We start from the raw sequence: 21,782 nt of genomic DNA, 5'->3' as shown, positions 1-21,782 counted from the left end.
GGTCAAGTGCTTTACTTCTGACCCAGCTCTCAGAACCACAAGTTAAAACTGGTTTGAACACTGCCTTGTATACAGCTAATTTAGTGTTCCGACTAATTTCTCTCTTATTCCATATGAATTTATTCAATTGACTTCCTACCATACCAGCTTTGTTGATTCTGTTGTCTATTTCCATATTTAATTTACCATCTTCACTAAAAATCATGCCTAAGTAGCTGAAATGTTTTACTTGTTCCACAGGTTCCCCGTTCACAACACAGTTGACATTTTCAACAATTCTACCTATTTTTATTGTCTTTGTCTATTTAATGCTGACCTTCATACCATATCTATTACAACAGTTATTCAATTTAGTCAGGGAATCCTGCAAACTTGTAGCGGATTTATTTAGAAGTATAACATTGTCCACATAAAGCAAAGAGCTGACATTAACATCTCCAATTCTGATATCATGTTTAATACCACTTTCCTTCATAATGTGATCCATATAGATAATAACAGAGGGGATAATGTACATCCTTGTCTGATTTAACATTAAACCATCTTCCTGTACTTCCTTCAATTCTAACTGCTGACTTATAACTCAAATAAAGACTAAGTATTGCCTTCATATAATGTCCCATTGACACCATGTAACTGTAACGTATTGAATAGCTTCTTTCTTGGCACCTTGTCATATGCCTTTTCCAGATCGACAAAATTTAAATACAGATCTTTGTTATATTCCCATGCTTTCTCAACTATTTGTCATAAAGTGAAGATCTGATCCTGACAGCCTCTATTTGGCATGAATCCAGCTTATTCTTCACCAAGCTTTTCTTCCACAATTTTTCTCAACTGTTTCTCAAGTATTCCACTCACCAACCACTCTCCATGCAAAGAACCTCCTTCTCCTCACACCCTCCTTATACAGTTTCCAGTGATGGCCTCTTGGTTTACCCCTCACTCTCCCATTCTATGAAAAATCTCTTCCATGTCAACCTGATAACAACTCCTGACTAGCTTATATGTCTCAATCATATCCCCCCACCTTCCTCCTATTCATGAGGCTTTAACTTACATTCTCTCAATCTGTCCTCTTACTCCACATTCCAAAGACTACTGACCACCTTTGTGAATCTTTTCTGGACCCTTTTCAACATATCCTTGTCAGCATGAAAACCCAACAACCAAATCAGTGCACAATAATCCATATGAGGCCTGATCACAAGGACTTATACAATGGCATCATAATCTCTCTATTTCTGCATGTCAGAGTCCTCCACATCATTGCTGTTATCCGATGTGATGTCTTCAACACATTGGACAAGTTCATAATTTGTGCAATGTGGCCCCTGAATTTCAGGTTCTTGTCCACCATCACTCCTAGATCTCTCATCTTCACTACTTCCTTTAAAGTTTCCCCACCAAGTGTATACTCCGCATCCCATCATTGCTTACCAAATCTCAAAACCTTATACTTTGCAACATTGAACTGATAGTTCCACTTATTTGCCCATTCATGCAATCTATTCAAGTCCTCTTGTAAGGCCATAACATCCACTTGACTGTCTTATCTACTTACACTTATTATACACTACCTACTCTTATCTACCCAGATAAGTTCCACTTATCTACCCATTCATGCAATCTATTCAAGTCCTCTTGTAAGGCCATAACATCCACTTGACTGTCTTATCTACTTACACTTATTATACACTACCTACACTTATCTACCCAGATAAGTTCCACTTATCTGCCCATTCATGCAATCTCTTCAAGTCCTCCTCTAAGGCCATAACATCCACTTGACTGTACATTGCTCTCCCCAGTTTTGCATCATAGCTGCATATCACTAGTTAAACCCATACCAATATCATTAACATACAAACTAACATACAACAATGGCCCCAAAACTGACCCCCTGCAGCACACCTCTAGTAACCTTTCTCTTTTGGGATACCACACTTCCATATACAACTTTTTGATACCTATCCAACAGCCAGTCACTGATTCAACTATGAAGTCTGTTATCCAATCCCATCTATTTCAACTTATTTAAGAGCTTGTTATGTGGCTGTCTATCAAAAGCTTTTGCAAAATCCAAGTACACCACTGTATATGCATCTCCTCTGTCCAAGGTATTTATCACCTTGTTATATCCTGTAAATAAGTTAGTGAAACATGATCTCCCTTGAGCAAACCCATGCTGATAACCACAGAGAATACTGTGGTTATCAGCAAGAGTACAATTCTGGGAATTTAACTATCACGCTTCTACGTAATAATCATATAAAAACTAAAGTAGAGTACCGTACATAATTTCACAGCATTTCATAAAATAACTTTTTTTTTCATCTAAGTTCATTATTCGTATGTGATGTCATTGGATGCTGTATGATCACTCCCCTACCTCAAAGGGTTTTGGGAGTGAAGTCTTCTTCTAGAAGAAGTGGTAGGGTCGCAGATGCTCTTTCCACATTTTATTTCTTTTAAATAAAGATCCCAATAACAAACACTGAAAAGCTGTTATATAAAATAACCTAATCATCAGTTCCTAATAAATTATTAGAAACATACTTTATCAAAAAAAAGGTGGCAGTATGTTATAAGGCTACAAAACCAATTGTGGCATACTTCCAATATCATATAAAATAACAGTAATCATGACAAAACAGGCAGACAAAAAAAAAGTGACGAGTGCACAACAACAAATTTAACTCAAAAAAAAACTGTTTAAATATTTAATGTTAGAACATGTTTAAGTTGTAATACACTAATATTAATATTTTTATTATCATCAGCCCTTGACAATGCCATAAATAGTGAAATCAATCACAATATCATGTATGACTTCTGTATGGAGAAAATCTAATTCTTGTTTGTTAATGAGAATTAATTTCATTAAACTAACAAAAAAAAAAAAAAAAGAAGACCACTCGATCAACACTTGAATTATCCTAAGTTTGTTAGACAAACACATTTGATTCAACCAAATCTGATATGATTTATAAAAGAACAGAAATAAAACTTTAACGAGTATTGCATATTCGAGCTTTCAAAAATTGATTATGATACATTCTTTGCACACAGAATTTGCAGAGTTGTTACCAGCATAATTATGGGACATCATAAACATACTAACAGTCAACAAAGCATTATCAATTTTTAACAGAAAGAAATATAATATTTTAGAAAAGAAAGAAAGAAAAATATAAATGGCATCTTATGTGAAAAATAGTTTACATTTTACTAAAAATTACTCTATTTTTAAATCTAACTTTTTCAGTAAAATGTAAACTATTTTTCACATATGATGCCATTTTTCCTATGATAGAACTAACATACTTGAAAGATATTTTGTTAAGTTCAGGTATCTCTCACGTCCACAATAAGATACAACAGAACTTCCAGTTTATGCGTATTTGGTACTCCAAAATTTTGAAAAGAACGTCACTGAAAAATATCAAAAACTTGGCTGCATTATGCTGACAATGTTTTCCAATATTTGGTCAAAAATAACAAAAGAATTAGAGCAATTTAAAGACTATCTTAACAGCTTGCACCCAAACATAAAATTCACTCTAGAAATGGATCACAGAAAATTACCATTTCTTGACATATTTCTTGAAATGTCTAAGGATGAAAAAAAAAAGTTGATATTTTCCTGGAAGATTCTTCCATGCTTTTTTACACATCATCCAAAAGATAGTGATGATAAAATCATTACAGTACAGAGCCTACGACATCTCCGGTATGACAGAAAAAGAAATTAAGAATTAAGGTACACAAGGTATCTCAAGATGATTAACAGAATTTTGGACATACCTCCAACAGCTCCTTCTAACAAACTAGATTTCAAAAATGCAATGGCCTTACCCTACATCAAGAATGTTATTATTATTATATGAGAACTCCAGGAAGTCAAGGACTCATCGAGAGGGGCTATAAATCACCCAAATCAGCTCTCACACCTTCTCGTAAATTTATTCACACCAGATGCACTCACTACCCCTAAAGACAAACTATTTCACTAACAATTCACTTCTCGGTAAGAGAAAAACCTAGCTCTTACTCCTTTCTTGACTCAAACTTAACTTCCATGGATGCCCTCATGTTCTCTCCCCACCTTCCATATAACGAAAAATTTCATCCTACAACATCTTATAACATCCAGAAGTTTATAGACCTCTATTATATCGCCCCTCTTTTTCCTGTTAATCAAAGCCTGTAATCCACATACAATCTGTCCTCATAATCTAAATCCCATAACCTGGATATAATCTTTGTAACTCTTCTTTGCACCCTTTCCATAGCTTCTTTATTCCCTTTGAACCAGAGAGAGACCAAATCTGCACACAATAATTCAGGTTCTGTCTTATCAAGGCATTATAAAGAGGCAAAATGATTTCCTTATCCTTACATGTCAAAGTATGCTTCACCATCGCAATTATCCTCTGAGTTGTATTTGCAACTTTTTCTATGTGATCTTTCAACTTCAAATTCCCATCCACCATTATGCCAAGTTCCTTAGCCTCAGTTTCTCGTAGCATAATCTCACTAATATAATACAATGCTGGAAATCTTTGCCTACAATTTCATAAGCTTGCAATTTGAAATAGTCAATTTCTTTTCACATAATACTCATGTTATGTGAAAAGAAATATTATATTTCTTTTCTCATAATATGAGTTACGTGAAAGATATATGACGCATAACATGAGTTATGCGTCGTATATCTCTGATATTGATATATCGAGGCAATATATTTAACTTTATCCTTTCCTACTTCAGCCACTACATCGGATTCTATTGTATGTACCTCTTTGTTAAGTCAGTTGCGCCATTGTTAATTGATCTTAATTAATATTAATCTTAATGTTATGTCTCGCTTCTCTTATACCTTTTCTTACGTAATTTAACCTTTTAAGGGCCACCAGAAATTACCTGTTCCCTGAATTCCATGAGTTATCCTATATTAAGGCATTTTAGCACATTTATAATCTCTCTCGGATTAATTACGACAGTCAGTGTCTAACTGAAAGTTCTTAAAGTTCATTTTTTTTAAGCATAGTCATTTACATAAATCTTAGTTCTTCACTCTTTCTTCCATTACAAATTTTAAGATGCATTCTCTTAACACTGTTAGTCAATTCTCAAAAGGGGCTAGAACAAGTGAGAGTACTTATCTATTCTTTCTCGGTCTTCTTCCGTCCTTCCTTCTTTGTTACGACTCTGGTTGTCTCGATCTTATCGCCACGTGGGTTACACATACTCGCCTGAGCTGGGCGCTATCTCTCTGCTAAGGTTTTACGTCGATGACCTTCTCATTGACGGCCTACGGTTGATCTTGCCGAAATCTGCTGCGGTGTCATGCCGGAACTTTTCGTAAGTCAGCCCTCAAAATGAGAGCTGAACTGCGATGAACTCTTGGAGCACATGAAGAGAAATGCAGGAACAAGAAAAAATGGGGGGATTTACTTTCATGTCACGGGTTTTATACGCTCCCTTAGAGCGCCACCTTTCCGAGTTTGAAATTCTCTTATCGTCTCACCCATTGGTCTCAGGCTGGGTGACTTCACCGATCAACATACGGGACTTCTTGTTTCCGGGAACATATACGTCATGATGTCTTCTTAGATGTGATGCCCGCGGGTGCTTATGCTGCTCTTATAGTATTAGGATGATCTTTGCCCTATGTTGCTGAATAATACACATTCTTTCATTTATAATATTTCACTAATGATTTCTCTCATATCTGCCCCTTTTGCTGACTTACATTCATGCTAGACATATAGATACATTAATTTAAATTCACATAATTCAGAGTTTATCATACAACATGTTGTTACAAAAAAAGACATAATTACACTGCGCTAAAAGATAAGTATGCATATATATTTTTTGTTAATTGTTAGATTCTGGAATGGTGACGTCATGTAAAATTTGAAGTCGCCTATTTCAGATCTAACACTCATTTTTATGGTCTGTGCTTTATATATTTCATAATGACTCTCATGATATTCTTTCCACATCATCATCTTGTGGATTTCTTGCTTAAGGTTGCACATCTATTTCACTCACAACCTATTTACATTATGAAAACTATGGATACAACTACTGTGTTAGAGTAAAACTTTAGTTTAATGTAAACCAAAATATACACTCGACATTTCGACCTTCACATTAAGGTCATCTTCTGGAGTATACATATATATACAAAGAAACAAGCTGCACTACAATCTACATGGCATGCTAAAGTTACTGATCAACCATTAAAACTATCTGCCTGATCTCTGGTGCTAAAAAAAACCTCACTACATCAAAGCTAGAATTCTGTTATTATTATTATTATCTATTAGGTTACAAAGTTAAATTACGCTGGAGAGTAACATGTTCATATAGAAAATAATAGATAAATAAACAGAAAATAAACTTACTTATATAAGTATGCATATAAATTGCAACTGGTATGGATAATGGCCAATAAAATGAAAAATTGCTTAGAGTTCTAAAGTCAGGGTTTGCTGGAAACTAAGTGGGCTGAATGTGTGCCATCCAAATTCTTGGGATTTTTAAGCCCCCATTATTATTAAGATTAGGGTGGTAATAACAATTTCATAATGAAATCGTGATTAACCACCCTAATCTTAATAATAATGGGGAGTTAAAAATCCCAAGAACCCTGACTAAGCAATTTTTCATTTTATTGGCCACTATACATACCAGTTGCAATTTATATGTATTCTTATATAAATAATTTTATTTTCTGTTTCTTTATTTATCTATTATTTTCTGTATGAACATAATAATAACATGACTCTAGCTTTGATGTAATGAGGTTTTTTTTAGCAGCAGAGATCAGGCAAATAGTTTTAATGGTTGATCAGTAACTTTAGCATGCCATGGAGGTTGTAGTACAGCTTGTTTCTTTGTATATATACGTATACTCCAGACGAAGACCTTAATGTGAATGTCGAAACATCAAGTGTATATTTTGATTTATATTAAACTAAAGTTTTATTCTAACACGGTAGTTGTATCCATAATTTTCATAATGTATTCTGATCACCGTGTAAGCATGAAAGAAAGGATTCACAACCTATTTATTCTTCGAACACTAGGGATACATTCAGATACTGCCTCATTTAAGCATTTTTTCAAAGATTCCCATGCATTGCTGACATTTTTCCCATTCAGTAACTGATACTGTGGGATCACAGATAGTATTCTCCTTAGTTGATCATAATTTCCAGCTTTGTAGTTCAGCATGTAATCTGTTCTAATAGGAACATCAATATAATTAGATACTTCCCAAGAAAGCACAGCATGTTCACTGTCACCAACTTGTGGTAAAATAGTCATTTTTTTTTTTAACAGAGACCCCTTCTGACAGTATGAACAAATCTAACACCCTTTAACCTAGAGTTCCTTCTTTCACATGCTACTTAAGAAAGTTGCCTCACAACAATTCAATAAATTCCTCTTCATTCTTATCATGAGATTTCTCTTCTACCAATCAATATTTGGATAATTAAAATCACCCAAAATAATCACTTGTTTAGTACCTATAAGGCTAAATTGGCAGTGCATTTCTTCATCCACTGCAACTGAGTTGCCAGGTCTGTAGCAACATCCCACCATACATTTCATTTTGTTAGCCTCCACTTCACACTAGATAGCCTCAAACTCATCACTACATGGGACATTGTTACCATCATTTTTTTCTTGCATTTTACCCTAGCTGGTCTTATGGACAAAAGTTGCAGCGATGCTTAATAATTACATTAAGGTGGCATATCTATTACTGTGCACAAAATTTCCAGGTTCTAAAGAGTTCCTCACTCATCCATAAAGAAACTTGGAGCATATAAAATTCATTGCTCCTGTGACATTTGCTATGTAGGCTAGTTGGGATGATCTGGATTGATCTGCATATCAGAATAAAGAAGTGAAAAAGAAGTACAGATCGGGATTAGATTTTCACACACAACAAATACAAGGCCAACAAGTTTTTTGTCAAAAAACAGAAATGCTGTATATATCAATCATAGCTGTTTTACAAGAAATTTAAAGAAGCCTGGAAATACTCTGTACCCTCACACGATGTAACAAAAACCTAGGTTTAATCCTACACGTTTGTTCTGCATTCATTAGAAATCTAACAACTGTGGATATTGGATATGACATGTATTATGCTTCAGAATGTGACAGCAACAACTAGCTGTTTTAAAATTGGCACATTATTTAATTTTTTTTTTTTGTCACTCTTGTTACACATACTAGACAGCTGAAGTCAGTGAAAAATATCTGTCACGCAATTGGTCATTTATTTTTCAATAAAAGTCTTGTATCCCTGAAAATTTTAAGTCCAACAAGTTACAAAACTTGTCAGGTTTTTTTTTCATAGTTTAATAAAATCTAATTCTCGTTAACTTAAATTGAGTTAAATTGAATTTCATATTGAAAAGAATAACATGTAAGAAAGTTTTAAAGACAATCTAATAACATTTATTGACAATGCATCAGATAACGAAATTCAGCTTTATTACACACATTTTCATAATTTTAGGGAGTTAATTATAAAAAAAAAAGAAGAATTCACAAGTTCAAGAAAAAACTTGAGTTTTTTTCAAAGCAGAATTACCTAATCTACATCCCTTTCCATCATTCGTAAATATGGACCCAAGGTATTTAAACTTCTCGACCTGCCTCATTGGGACTCCACTTACATGTAGAGTGCAATGGGATGGTTGTCTTAAGACCACAAATGTTTCAGTTTTGGCCACACTGATCTTCATTCCAGCATCTGCACAAACAGCTACAAATCTATCCAGGGTACGCTAGAGGTCATCTGTGGAAGAGCTAAGCAGAACTAGATCATATGCAAAAAGCAGACGTCCAATGCTACATCTTCCAATTCTGACACACTCACTGCCTCGACTGTGCCTATCAATCCAGTCCATAAATATTATAAAATGGAGGGGGTGACAGAACGCACCCTTGGCAGAGACCAACGGAGACTGTGAAAGGGTCAGACTTTGTGCTGTTTACCCTTACACAAAACTCTGGGCATTCATACAGGGACTTGATGGCAGGTAATAGTTGGCCATCCACTCCATACTCCTGTACTACTTGCCAAAGCTTATCCTGAGGAACCCGGTCATATGCCTTCTCCAAGTCCACAAAATGTGTAGACATTCTTGGCATATTCCCAAGATTTCTCAAAGACTTGCCTTAAAGTGACGATTTGGTCAGTTGTGCTTCTACCAGGACGAAAGCCACATTGTTCTTCCTGGAACTTTGACTCAACTATGTTCCTGCACCGTATTTCCAAGCACCTAGCATACACTTTCCCAGGCAGGCTGAGCAGAGAGAGATGCCACGATAGTTACTGCAATCCTTCTGGTCTCCCTTCTTGAAGACTGGTATTATTATGCCTGCCTGCCATTGCTTTGGTGCTTGCCCAGATATCCAAGCAGCCTGACACACTCGAGTCAGCCAGAGAACACCGTCTCGATTTAAGGCTTTTAGCATTTCTGGCTGAATTTCATCATCACCAGCAGCCTTGCCCGATTTTAGCGATTTTATTTCTAGATGGACCTCATCTGCTGTGAGAGTAGTCATTGCCCCGATCTGCACCTCTTGGATGTCAACAACTGCTGGGCCACCCGGGTTAAGAAGGCTCTCAAAGTATTCCCTCCATCTGTGGAGGATATCCTTCTTGGTTGTTAAAAGTGCACCATCAGAGGCCTTAATTGCCCTTGCTGTGCACGGTTTCCTCCCTCGAAGGCAGCGGATGGTATGCCAGAATACTTTGTTTGCATTTGCATAGGATGAGTCTAATCTTTCTCCAAAGGATTCCCAAGCCTTCTGCTTTGCTGCCTCAGCAGCGCTTTTCGTGCCTCAGCATACTGCAAATGCATCTCAGGTGACCTGACCCCTAAGCCATGTTAGGTAGGATTCCTTTTTTGCCCTGACAGTTTTTTGGACTTCTTGGGTCCACCAAGGTGTCCATTTCTCACTGCCCGTTGCCACGCCGAGCCACTTTCTGCTACAGCATGAGAGTGCAGAGGCAGTGACAGCCGTTCCGAACAGCTTCCACTCCTCCTCAACATCTGCAGTATGCTTGGGAATCTCTTTGAACCTGGAGGAAATGTCATCTGCAAAATTCTTCCTGACAGCCTCATTTTCCAATGCCTCCCATTTCACGCGGTATAGCTGCACCAGCGTTGATGGTAGCATCTGGTTTCTGAAGCCGTAGAGTGCACACAACAAGGTGGTGGTCAGTTGACAGTTCTGCCACCCCTCTTCTCACATGAATGTCTAACACTGAGGAAAATAGGTCTGCTGAGACTATAAAGAAGTCATATTTGTAGATTTAGGGACTCAAAAACACACGTGTTGAACAGATTATTTTATTAATTACAAATAAAATAAAACTTGACGTTTCGACCTCTATATCGAGGTCATCATCGGAAGAATACAACTGTATACAGAACCAAGCTACATGCTCATGCTTTCTATACCAGTAAACTAAATCTACGTAGTTAATAAATCTTTTTTCTAGCCTGACCTCTAGTGATAGAAAAGAAAAACAAAAATAAAGAAATAAAATTATAAAAATAAAAAAAAAATAAAAAAATTAAATTAAATTAAATAATAAAAAAAATAAATAAAAAATAAAAAATATAAAAAAATTTATATATATATATATATATATATATATATATATATTATAAATAGATAACATAAATGCAACACCAACATAAACAAAACCGAAAATCTAGCCCTTAAATCCTTAAAAAATAACCAGGATATTATAATAACGAAAGCCGATAGAGGCAATTCCACCGTCCTGTTAGACCGTACGACATACATTGAAAAAATGAACCAGTTAATATCAGAACATAACACCTACCGAAAGGTTAACTACAACCCCACAAAACGTAACAAAAAGAAAACAACTGAATTTATCAAATCCGTCCACACGTGGCCCGAAGAAACGACAAAAAAATTAATACCGCAGTATGCCCATGTGCCCAGAATTTATGGCCTGCCAAAAATACACAAATCTGGCACACCACTTCGCCCGATCGTTGAAGGAATTGACAGCCCAAATTATCACTTAGCAAAAAAATTAGCTGCCACACTCAAGGAATTGGTAGGTCAGTCCCCTTCCTACATAAAAAATACACAACATTTCATCAGTAAAATCAAAAACATTACACTCACCGACCAAGATTTATTAGTCAGCTTTGACATAACTTCCCTTTTCACCAATGTCCCAATCAATGACACGATCTTGCTCCTACAGAACATATTTCCACATGACATCACGGCCCTTTTTGCCCACGTACCCTGCTCCGGATATTTCGTGTGGCAGAACGATTTTTACCTTCAAAAAGAAGGTACAGCCATGGGCTCACCACTTTCTCCCCCAATAGCTAACTTTTATATGGAAGACTTTGAGCAACGTGCTCTAGAGACAGCATGTCTAAAGCCCACAATTTGGCTCAGATACGTCAACGATATTTTCGCCATTTGGCCCCACGGCCGCGAAGCTCTAAATACATTCCTTAGCCACCTAAACAAACAACACAAACATATCCAATTCACCATTGAAATGGAAAAAAACGACTCTCTTCCTTTCCTAGATACACTTGTCACACATCTTCCCTCTGGCTGTCTCTCCTTCTCAGTTTACCGCAAACCTACACACACAGGCCAATACATATACAAAAATTCTTACCACCACCCAACACAAAAATTAGGTGTCATAAGCACCCTTAAACACAGAGCCCTAACTATTTGTTCGAATGAACAGGCTCTAAACCAAGAATACAAAATCATCAACTAAACATTTATCAAAAATGGATACAATAAAAAAACTATTCACAAGATCCTCCATAAAGACACCAGTAAGAACAAAAAAGATTTCAAGAATGCTATTGCCATTCCTTATGTTAGAGGCATTTCTGAAAAAATAGACAGAACACTTCGCAAATACAACATTAAAACCACCTTTAAACCCCCAAATAAGCTAAGACACCTACTCAGTTCCTCCAAAGATCCTCTTCCACACCTAGCACACCCAGGGGTATACAAAATACACTGCACATGTAACATACCATACATAGGGGAAACAGGGCGAACTATCCCAATCAGACAAGACGAACACAAACGACACACTAAATACCTCCACTTCGGTAAAACAGGCCTTTCTGACCATGCACTCCAAACATACCATAGAATTGACTGGAAAAATACCAAGTCCCTACACCGCACCAAAACCTGGTTTGAGAGAAAATTTAAAGAGTCTTGTGAAATGCTCAAACACAACCCAAATCTCAACAAAAATGATGGCCTCACCATTTCAAGAATGTGGAGGACCCATCTACAACCTGTATAACATCCTAAACTAGCATCAGAAAAATTCCCACTACAAGAAGACAACCTGGTGACTTGGTGAAGTGTTTAGAACATTCAATAGCAACTGAAAGAAATCATTTTGTAACCATCCAGAATATTAATACATGAGGACTCTAACAGTTTATTGTAGTTGCATTTATCTATTTATAATATATATATATATATATATATATATATATATATATATAAATTTTTTTTATATTTTTTATTTTTTATTTTTTTTATTAATTTAATTTAATTTTTTTATTTATTTATTTATTTTTTATAATTTTATTTCTTTAATTTTGTTTTTCTTTTCTATCACTAGAGGTCAGGCTAGAAAAAAGATTTATTAACTACGAGATTTAGTTTACTGGTATAGAAAGCATGAGCATGTAGCTTGGTTCTGTATACAGTTGTATTCTTCCGATGATGACCTCGATATAGAGGTCGAAACGTCAAGTTTTTATTTTATTTGTAATTAATAAAATAATCTGTTCAACATGTGTGTTTTTGAGTCTCTAAATCTACAAATATGAGTGCTGATCACCGTGTAACCCTAAAAGAAAAAATATAAAGAAGTCAATCAGAGACCTTTGTTCTAGTGTATCCCTGGACTTCTTATGGACTTCTCCATGCTGGAAGAAGGTATTCATTATGGACAAGCTGTTAGTACAACAGAGGTCCAATAATTTCAACCCATTCACGTTAAGGTCAGGGGCACCGTTCCCCTCCGCGTCTGGTCATCTGTTCCAACATGTGCATTGAAGTCACCTATTAGCAGGACTGATCCCATGTCTGTCACCCTGTCAAAAGCAGCATCCACTTCCTCTAGGAAGGCAGAGTATTCTGACTCCAGATTAGGTGCATAGGCTTGCACCACAGCCAAATCATGGTTTTTCATCTGAAGCCTTAACACACATACCTGTCCACCCAATGGGATCCACTCAGCAACACAGTCTGACAGCTGGGGGCTTGTGAGTATCCCCACACCCGCCTGAGCAGACATTGTCAGGCTCACACCAGAGTAGTAGAGCTTCCACCCCTTATCCATGTCGACAGTTCCAGAGCCTCTCCTCTTGGTCAAAGAAAGCCCAACTAAGTCTAGCCGGTAGCGCTTGGCTTCCTCAACCAGTTCCAACTCCTTCCCTGTCAGAGAGAAGATGTTCCAGTTGCCTAAAGCCATAGTCTGGTGCTGTTGTCATTGCCATTTCCGTCCTTTTGCAGAACCATTTCTTTGCGCTGCCCCTAAACACCTCCCCAAACGGGTAGTGGGCCCATTGATGAAGTTTCCTCTAGCTGAGGAGTGGTGTCTAAGGGAGACTGTAACATATTTTTCGAACGGGCCCCTCTGCCTAAAACCCGAACGCCTCCCTTGGTAACCCGCGTGATGGACGATGCGGTATGAACATTTTTTGATGGCCTGATCATGTTACAGTGTTTGATAATGTCCTGTTAGCACAAGACGAAATGACACAGCAAAATAGTAAAGATTCCCTTCGAATACTCTAATAGCATTCGGGGGAAGGAGCAAGAAGAGAAGAAAGAAAAAAGCAAGGGAGGAAGAGGAGGGACCAGTCTACAGATAATATAACAGATGTATATTACATGAAGTAAGGCATGGTCCAGAATCAGGTACCTTGGGTTTTCCACACACCCGTACTCACCTGAGTCTTATAACATAACAATATATATATAAGTTTATTTTAGTTTGTTTGCATGTTTCAGATTTGTATCTGTGATGGTTCATTAACTTTAACATCAGCATGCTGTGTTTATCCAAAAGAATGAAGCTGAAATATATATATTAAAAAAAAAAATTAAACTGTTTACTGTAAACACAAATATATATAGTAGATACAACTTACACATACTAAGTAATTCTCTTTATCTCTTTCTAAAGAGATTTGACATTCATATTCTCTATAGAATTAAAAGTAGTAAATTAATTTCTCCTATTCTAAATATAGACTTTTTTAATACATACAAATAATTAAATAGCCATTCTAGGAATTACATAAATGAGCCCAATAATATTCTCTCATACTCTAACTTGCACAGTTGAATTCAATATTGAGAGTTAACATTAAATACTTGACAAAACAAACTGAACATATCATTCAGTAGTGTTATTTGGCCATATGAGAACTTTCTTTGCAACACTTATTTTATTGTTTTTACTGATTCATTCATTCTCCCTTATTTCAAATTCCTTAGAATATATGATGTTAAAAGCCCTCTCTTACTAATATACTTGCATATGTCTTGTTTCAGTAAGCAAGTTTCCTTAAGCACATCTTTCTTTCTATTGAGCAGTTCCAACTGCACTTCTAATAAAAGGAACTGTACTGCAGATTCCATATTGCTCCTTGGAACATATATCACTTGCTTCTCATATACGAAGGCTTGATACATTATACTGTCTTTCAATTATTAAATTCGTAGTTCCTTCTTGGAGAGTAGTTAAAGATTGATATAAAAACTTTTCTGAGAACTTAACTCTGTAGTTTATCAGACTTTTCTGGCTCTTCTTCCCTTCTTACCATCTCTTTTCTGGCTAGCATTCTTGTTACCTAGTGATAGCTCTTCTAAAAACAACTAATGCACATGTCTAATACCAAGATTCAAAGTGAATCTCAAGTGACAAAATGAATGCCATTACTACAGTGCTCACATGTTGTACAGTAATAGTATGACATACGAACATCACTATAAACTTAAACATGCAAATAATATACACGCATTTCTGTGTTATTCCCTAAGGATTACAACATATGGTAAACAGGTTAACTACTTAATTACATTTAAGTCTTCTTTATTGTGTTACCAAACTTGTCAAACTGGCTAAAGAAAAAAAGCCTAAAAATGCAATGAGGCATATAAACACCTTAACTCAAAAATATTACATAACACAAAAAAATTACAAAAAACTTTTCACCACTACCTCTAACAATGATCAACCATCAGGGCAAGGAAACAGGAAATCCAAATGCGATAAAAGAAATATGGATGGAACATTACCAAGAAACCTTTAAGAATGAAAGCAATAACTACCATTTAATAAGGCTACACGCTAACTCAGGACATGATGCCTTAATGACTCTTCCATCAGAAGTGGAGAATGCTCTAAAACAAATGAAATCTGACAAAGCACCAGGGATAGACCATATTCCATCAGAACTCTGGAAGAAAGGAAAGCAAACAACTTTTAAATTCCTTACCACACTTTTCAACAAAATCATGAAATCAAGAGAAATACCAGAAGATTGGAGAACAGGAATTAAAGGCTTATCCTCAACAGAATTGCCCCTAAGATAATAGAACAAGTCCCAGTAGAACAGGCCAGATTCAGACATAAACGAAGCTGCTGTGATCAAGGTCTGTCACTCATCACATATATAGAGGCAGGCTACCAACAATGCCTGAAAACAGCTGTAGCTTTTGTAGAGCTTATGACATAGTCTGGAGGGATGGCACAATCTGCAAGTTGCTCCATGCAGAACAATAGCAAAACTAATCAATAACATGCTAAGCAACCGCTGGTTACAAGTGTGTATGGACGAGAACAAAAGTAAACAAAGTAAACACTGAATAATGGATTACCACAAGGGTCAATTCTGGCTCCCCTTCTTTTTAACTTATACATTGCAGATTTGCCTAATACAGCTTCCAAGAAGTTTTGCTATGCTGATGACATTGCTCTAGCCATTAGACACACCAATTTTACTACAATGGAAGATACACTAACAAATGACCTTGCAGTCCTAGATGAATACTTCAGCAAATGGAGATTATGCCCTAATCCTAGCAAAACAGAAGTTTCATGCTTCCACCTGAAAAATAACCAGGCTAACAAAGAACTTGTGGTCTGCTTCAACCACAAACTGCTAAGTTACAACAGATTCCCGAATATCTGGGCATCACTTTGGATAGAACTCTATCTTTTAAACCACATCTCATTAACACAGCATCCAAGCTAAAAACACAAAACAATATACTGCAAAAACTATGCAGAACGACTTGGGGTGCCTCAGCAACAACACTTCGCTGCACTGCTTTTGGTCGTTTACTCTGCAGCTGAATACCGTTCACCCTTAAGGCTGAACAGCACCCATGTGTATTTGGTTGGTGCTCAGCTTAATACCACTATGGGCCTTATTTCTGGAACAGTGAAATCAACTCCAACCTACTGGCTCCCAGTGCTAAGCAACATCCCACCTACACACATCTGCAGATCCAGCTTTCTTCTATATGAATACAGCAAAATCATGGAAATCCGAAATCTTCCAATCCACGAAGATATCCCATCCCTAGAAATAAACATGCTAAAGTCAAGGCACCCTGCAATCTTAACAGCGAAAAATCTTGTTCAGACAAGTTTCAACATGAAAGAGAAGGAAAGAGTCCTGGTGTAACACTTCAACAGGGGACTTTCATGAATTAATGGACCCAACACGTGGTAAAAAATACTCAACAGGCATACAGTCAGGAATAAATATCCGTACTTAAAGTAGAAAAAGCCATCAAAGGCTTGAAATGTGGAAAGGCAGCAGGAGTAAATGATATTCGACCAGAAATGCTGAAGTATGGTGGTATAAGAGTCTTACAGTGGCTGTACTGCATAGTTCAGAAAACCTGGACAGAGGGACGAATTCCCGATGACTGGAGTAGAGCTCTAATAGTGACCATATATAAAAAGGGAAATAAAACAATGTGAGAATTTCCCTACTTGATTGTTACTGGCAAGATCTATGCAAGTATACTTGAGAAACGTTGAGAAGAATTGTGGAAGAAAAGCTTGGTAAAGAACAAGCTGGATTCAGTCCAAATAGAGGCTGTCAGGATCAGATCTTCACTTTACGACAAATAGCCGAGAAAGCATGGGAATATAACAAAGATCTGTATTTAAGTTTTGTCGATCTGGAAAAGGCATATGACAAGGTGCCAAGAGAGGAGCTATTCAATACGCGAGATATATGGTGTCAGTGGGGCATTATATCAAGCAATACTTAGTCCGTATTTGAGTTGTAAGTCGGCAGTTAGAATTGAAGGATGTACATCATCATCATCAAATTCCTGCCATGTACCCTCAAGCGGTGTACAGGATATGACAGTACTACATGAAAAAATTACATCATTACTAACTTCCTATCTACAGTTTTCCTCCAAATCAGTCTGTTACTTGTCAAGACTCCAACATTATCAGATCTTATATTTCTATCGTCTAACGCACTTTGTACCGTATCAATCCACCTATATCTTGGTCTTCCTCTGGGTCGTTTTCCTGCCAACCTGGCAGAGAACACTTGTTTTGCTAATCTTTCCTCTCCCATTCTATTTAAGTGACCATACCACCTGAGATTAGCTCTGCTAACACATTCCTGGATGCTGACAATGTCAAGTTCTTTCCTAATATCCTCATTTTTAATATGATATTGCCATCGATGCCATCTGTTCACGCCTCTAATCTTTCTCAGGACTCTCATATCTGCAGTCTCTAGTATTTGGTCAAGTGTTTTACTTCTGACCCAGCTCTCAGATCCTTAAGTTAAAACTGGTTTGAACACTGTCTTGTATACAGCTAATTTAGTGTTCCGACTAATTTCTTTCTTATTTCATATGAATTTATTCAATTGACTTCCCACCATACCAGCTTTGCTGATTCTGTTGTCTATTTCTATATTTAATTTACCATCTTCAGTAAAAATCGTGCCTAAGTAGCTGAAATGTTTTACTTGTTCCACAGGTTCTCCATTCACAACACAGTTGACATTTTCAATGATTCTGCCTATTTTCATTGTCTTTGTCTTTTTATTGCTGACCTTCATACCATATCTATTACAACAGCTATTCAATTTAGTCAGAGAATCTTGCAGACTTGTAGCAGATTTATTTAGAAGTATAACATCATCCGCATAAAGCAAAGAGCTGACATAAACATCTCCAATTTTGATATCATGTTTAATACCACATTCCTTCATAATGTGATCCATATAGATAATCAATAACAGAGGGGATAATGTACATCCTTGTCTCACACCAGATTTAACATTAAACCATCTTCCTGTACTTCCTTCAATTCTAACTGCTGACTTACAACTCAAATAAAGACTAAGTATTGCTTGATATAATGCCCCATCGACACCATATAACTGCAACGTATTGAATAGCTTCTCTCTTGGCACTTTGTCATATGCCTTTTCCAAATCGACAAAACTTAAATACAGATCTTTGTTATATTCCCATGCTTTCTCGACTATTTGTCGTAAAGTGAAGATCTGATCCTGACAGCCTCTATTTGGCCTGAATCCAGCTTGTTCTTCACCAAGCTTTTCTTCCACAATTCTTCTCAACCGTTGCTCAAGTATATTTGCATAGATCTTGCCAGGAACACTCAGTAGGGAAATACCTCTGTAATTCTCACATGCAGTTTTATTTCCTTTTTTATATATGGGTACTATGAGAGCTCTACTCCAATCATCGGGAATTCGTCCCGCAGGCTTTGTGAACTATGCAGTGCAGCCTCTGTAAGACTTTTATACCACCATACTTCAGCATTTCTGGTCGAATATCATCTACTCCTGCTGCCTTTCCACATTTCAAGCCTTTGATGGCTTTTTCTACTTCAAGTATGGATATGTATTCCTGACTGCATGCCTGGTCAGTGTTTTTTATCACTGTGCTGTCATCACTGCTTGTTTCATTTAGCAGTTTTTCAAAGTAATTACTCCATACTTCAAGGATATCTTTTTCTCCTGTTTTCATGTCGCCTTTATCATCTCTAACTCCTTTTACAGCACTCTTTCCTCCATTCCTAAGCTTCTTCAACAACCTCCAGAATATTTTGTCACCTTCTTGATATTTATTTTCTATATTCTTGCCAAAGTCCTCCCATGACTTTTGTTTAGCTAGTTTTACACACTGTTTAGCTTTCTTACATTTGTCTCTGTATTCTGTAAGAGTAAAAGATGATTTATTTGCCAGGAACTTTTGATATGCTTTCTTCTTTTCCTTCACTGCCTCTTTAACTTCCTGTGTCCACCAGGGAGTACTGATTTTTTTATCCTTGCACACAACCTCACCACATGCCTCTCTGGCAGAATCAATCAATGTTTTCTTCAGAGTTTGCCACTGAATCTCCAAGGTTTGATTCCTGTTCTCAAACTCTTTCATTTTTTCTTCAATAATCTTTGTGTATTTTAGTCTACAGTTCACATCTGAGAGCTGCTCAACTTTTATTCGCTTTAAAACTTTCTCACATGTTATTCTTTTCAGTATGAAATTCAATTTTATCCTGCTCAAGACTAAATAGTTATCACTTCCAATTTCAAATCCTCTGTACACTCTGGTGTCCTGCACCAGGGAGAAAACATCACTATCAACAATAACATAGTCAATGAGACTTTCTTATTCCTAGCCTCTTCTCTCCATGTGAATTTGTGCACATTTTTATGTTGGAACACGGTGTTAGTAATAACCAGTCCATGTCCTGAGCAGAAATCCAACAGATATTTGCCATTATTATTAGCTTTGCTCTTTTCTCCAAATTTTCCCAAAATATTTTTGTATGTCTCACAATCATTTCCTACTCTGCTATTTAGATCCCCAACAAGGACCAACTTTTCCTTTTTCATTGTGTCAGTTGCTTTTTCTAAAGCCTCATAAAATTCTTCCACTTCTACCTTAGTAGAACCTTCTGTGAGACCATAGGCACAAATAAGTCTCATTGTCCAGTTCCCCATTCTCATATTTGCCCACATTACTCTACTTGAGACTGACTGCCATTCAAGAAGATTAGCCTTGTATTTTGTGTTGAATACTATGGCTATTCCTTCTTTTCCTTGATTGTCATTGCCTGAATATAACATTTTGTATTTATTACTCAGAAAGATCTCACCAGTTTTGGTCTTTTTTGTTTCAGTCATCCCTATTATGTCGATCTGGTACTTATCTAATTCCTGAGCTAGCTCCATTTCTTTGCCATTCAGGCTTCTTGCGTTGATAGTACCAATCTTTAACTCTGGTGATGTTGAGTTGGGGTTTGTTTACAGATTTGTTCCAGTACCATGACTTTTCGCTGTTCGCCCTGGTTCCCTGGCAAAAACAACGGGGGCCTTGTTTAACCGGGCGACGCCCAAGCTGGCATGAAATTTTGTCATGTTGTACCATCATGACAAAATTAACCAATAAGAATACAATTTAGTCGGCTAAATCCCAAATTGCCAGCCCATCCTCGTTCGTTCAGTATCAAAGTAGATACCCAACCGGGTGCACCACGAGAAGGTGAGGATTGGACATTAGGTCAGAAGCCCTGGTCGGTTCTCTGCATTCCTTTAAAGGCTATGTGGAGGTCTCCTCTCAGTTATATAGCTTTTGGTTTAATGTAAAATCTGGTGTGAGACAAGGATGTACATTATCCCCTCTGTTATTCATTATCTACAGGGTGTTCGGGATAAATTTGACAGTTTCGTAAGGAAAAAGAAAATCTTCTTTGTATCTATTAAATTTAATGAATTGACAAAAAAACATTACAGGCAGAGTTAATTACAATACTATCAACAAGATTTACTCAAAATAACCACCATTAGCATCGATCACAGCTTCAATTCTGCTTCGGAACCTCGAACAAGCTGATGCTACAGTCTCCCTGGGAAGGGCTGCAAAAACTGTTTTAATTTTATCCATTAACTGGGCTTTTGTATTACTGGAAGTGCGATTGGTGTCTTTTTCAACTGCGCCCCATACAAAATAATCCATGGGGTTAAGGTCTGGGGAGTTTGGAGGCCAAACATTTGGACTGGTGAAGTCGTAGAAATTTTCAGACAACCATTTTTGACTTTTCCCAGAGGTGTGGCAAGGGGCCGAATCCTGCTGCCATACATACGGCCTACCATTGGCTACCCTTGTTATCCAGGGCTTGACTACAGTTAGCAACTCCACGAACAAAGCCCGAATTCCAATGCCAGGGTTCTTCAACACCTGTTCCTGCAGATTTGCGAGGAATTCTGCTGTACGAACGCAATCAGATCGTCTGCTAGGGATCTTTCTTCTTGCTACATCCTCGTAGTCACCATTGCAAGTCTCTAGTTCATGCCTGATTGTTTTTACTGTATTCAGGGAGCATTGGGCAGCAGTCGTAATATCCTTATTTTGATGGCGGGCACGAATCATCATGATACAAGTTATTCTCTTCCATGATTCAGGTGGGTTCCAGCTATTCATCCTTTCTGACATCTTGTATATGAATGAAGAAGGGTCCAAACTTTTAAATGAAGAGAAGTGTGTGTTAATACATGTAACTTACGGAAAAATATAATTAATTATAAATATGTCAAATTTATCCCGAACACCCTGTATATGAATCACATTATGAAGGAAAGTGGTATTAAACC

General features: G+C 36.9%; 1 protein-coding gene across 3 annotated transcripts in view; it reads left to right on the top strand.

The window, feature by feature from the left end:
• The window catches only part of LOC150104471 (E3 ubiquitin-protein ligase CHFR-like), a 232,383-nt gene that overhangs the window by 52,197 nt on the left and 158,404 nt on the right, over positions 1 to 21,782 (top strand). The window lies entirely within an intron of this gene.

Source organism: Typopeltis vanoorti, chromosome 7, assembly GCF_054136105.1.
Source record: "Typopeltis vanoorti isolate ZY-2024b chromosome 7, IOZ_Tvanoo_1.0, whole genome shotgun sequence".
Classification (NCBI taxonomy): domain Eukaryota; kingdom Metazoa; phylum Arthropoda; class Arachnida; order Uropygi; family Thelyphonidae; genus Typopeltis; species Typopeltis vanoorti.
This window is presented reverse-complemented; position numbering and strand designations above follow the sequence as displayed.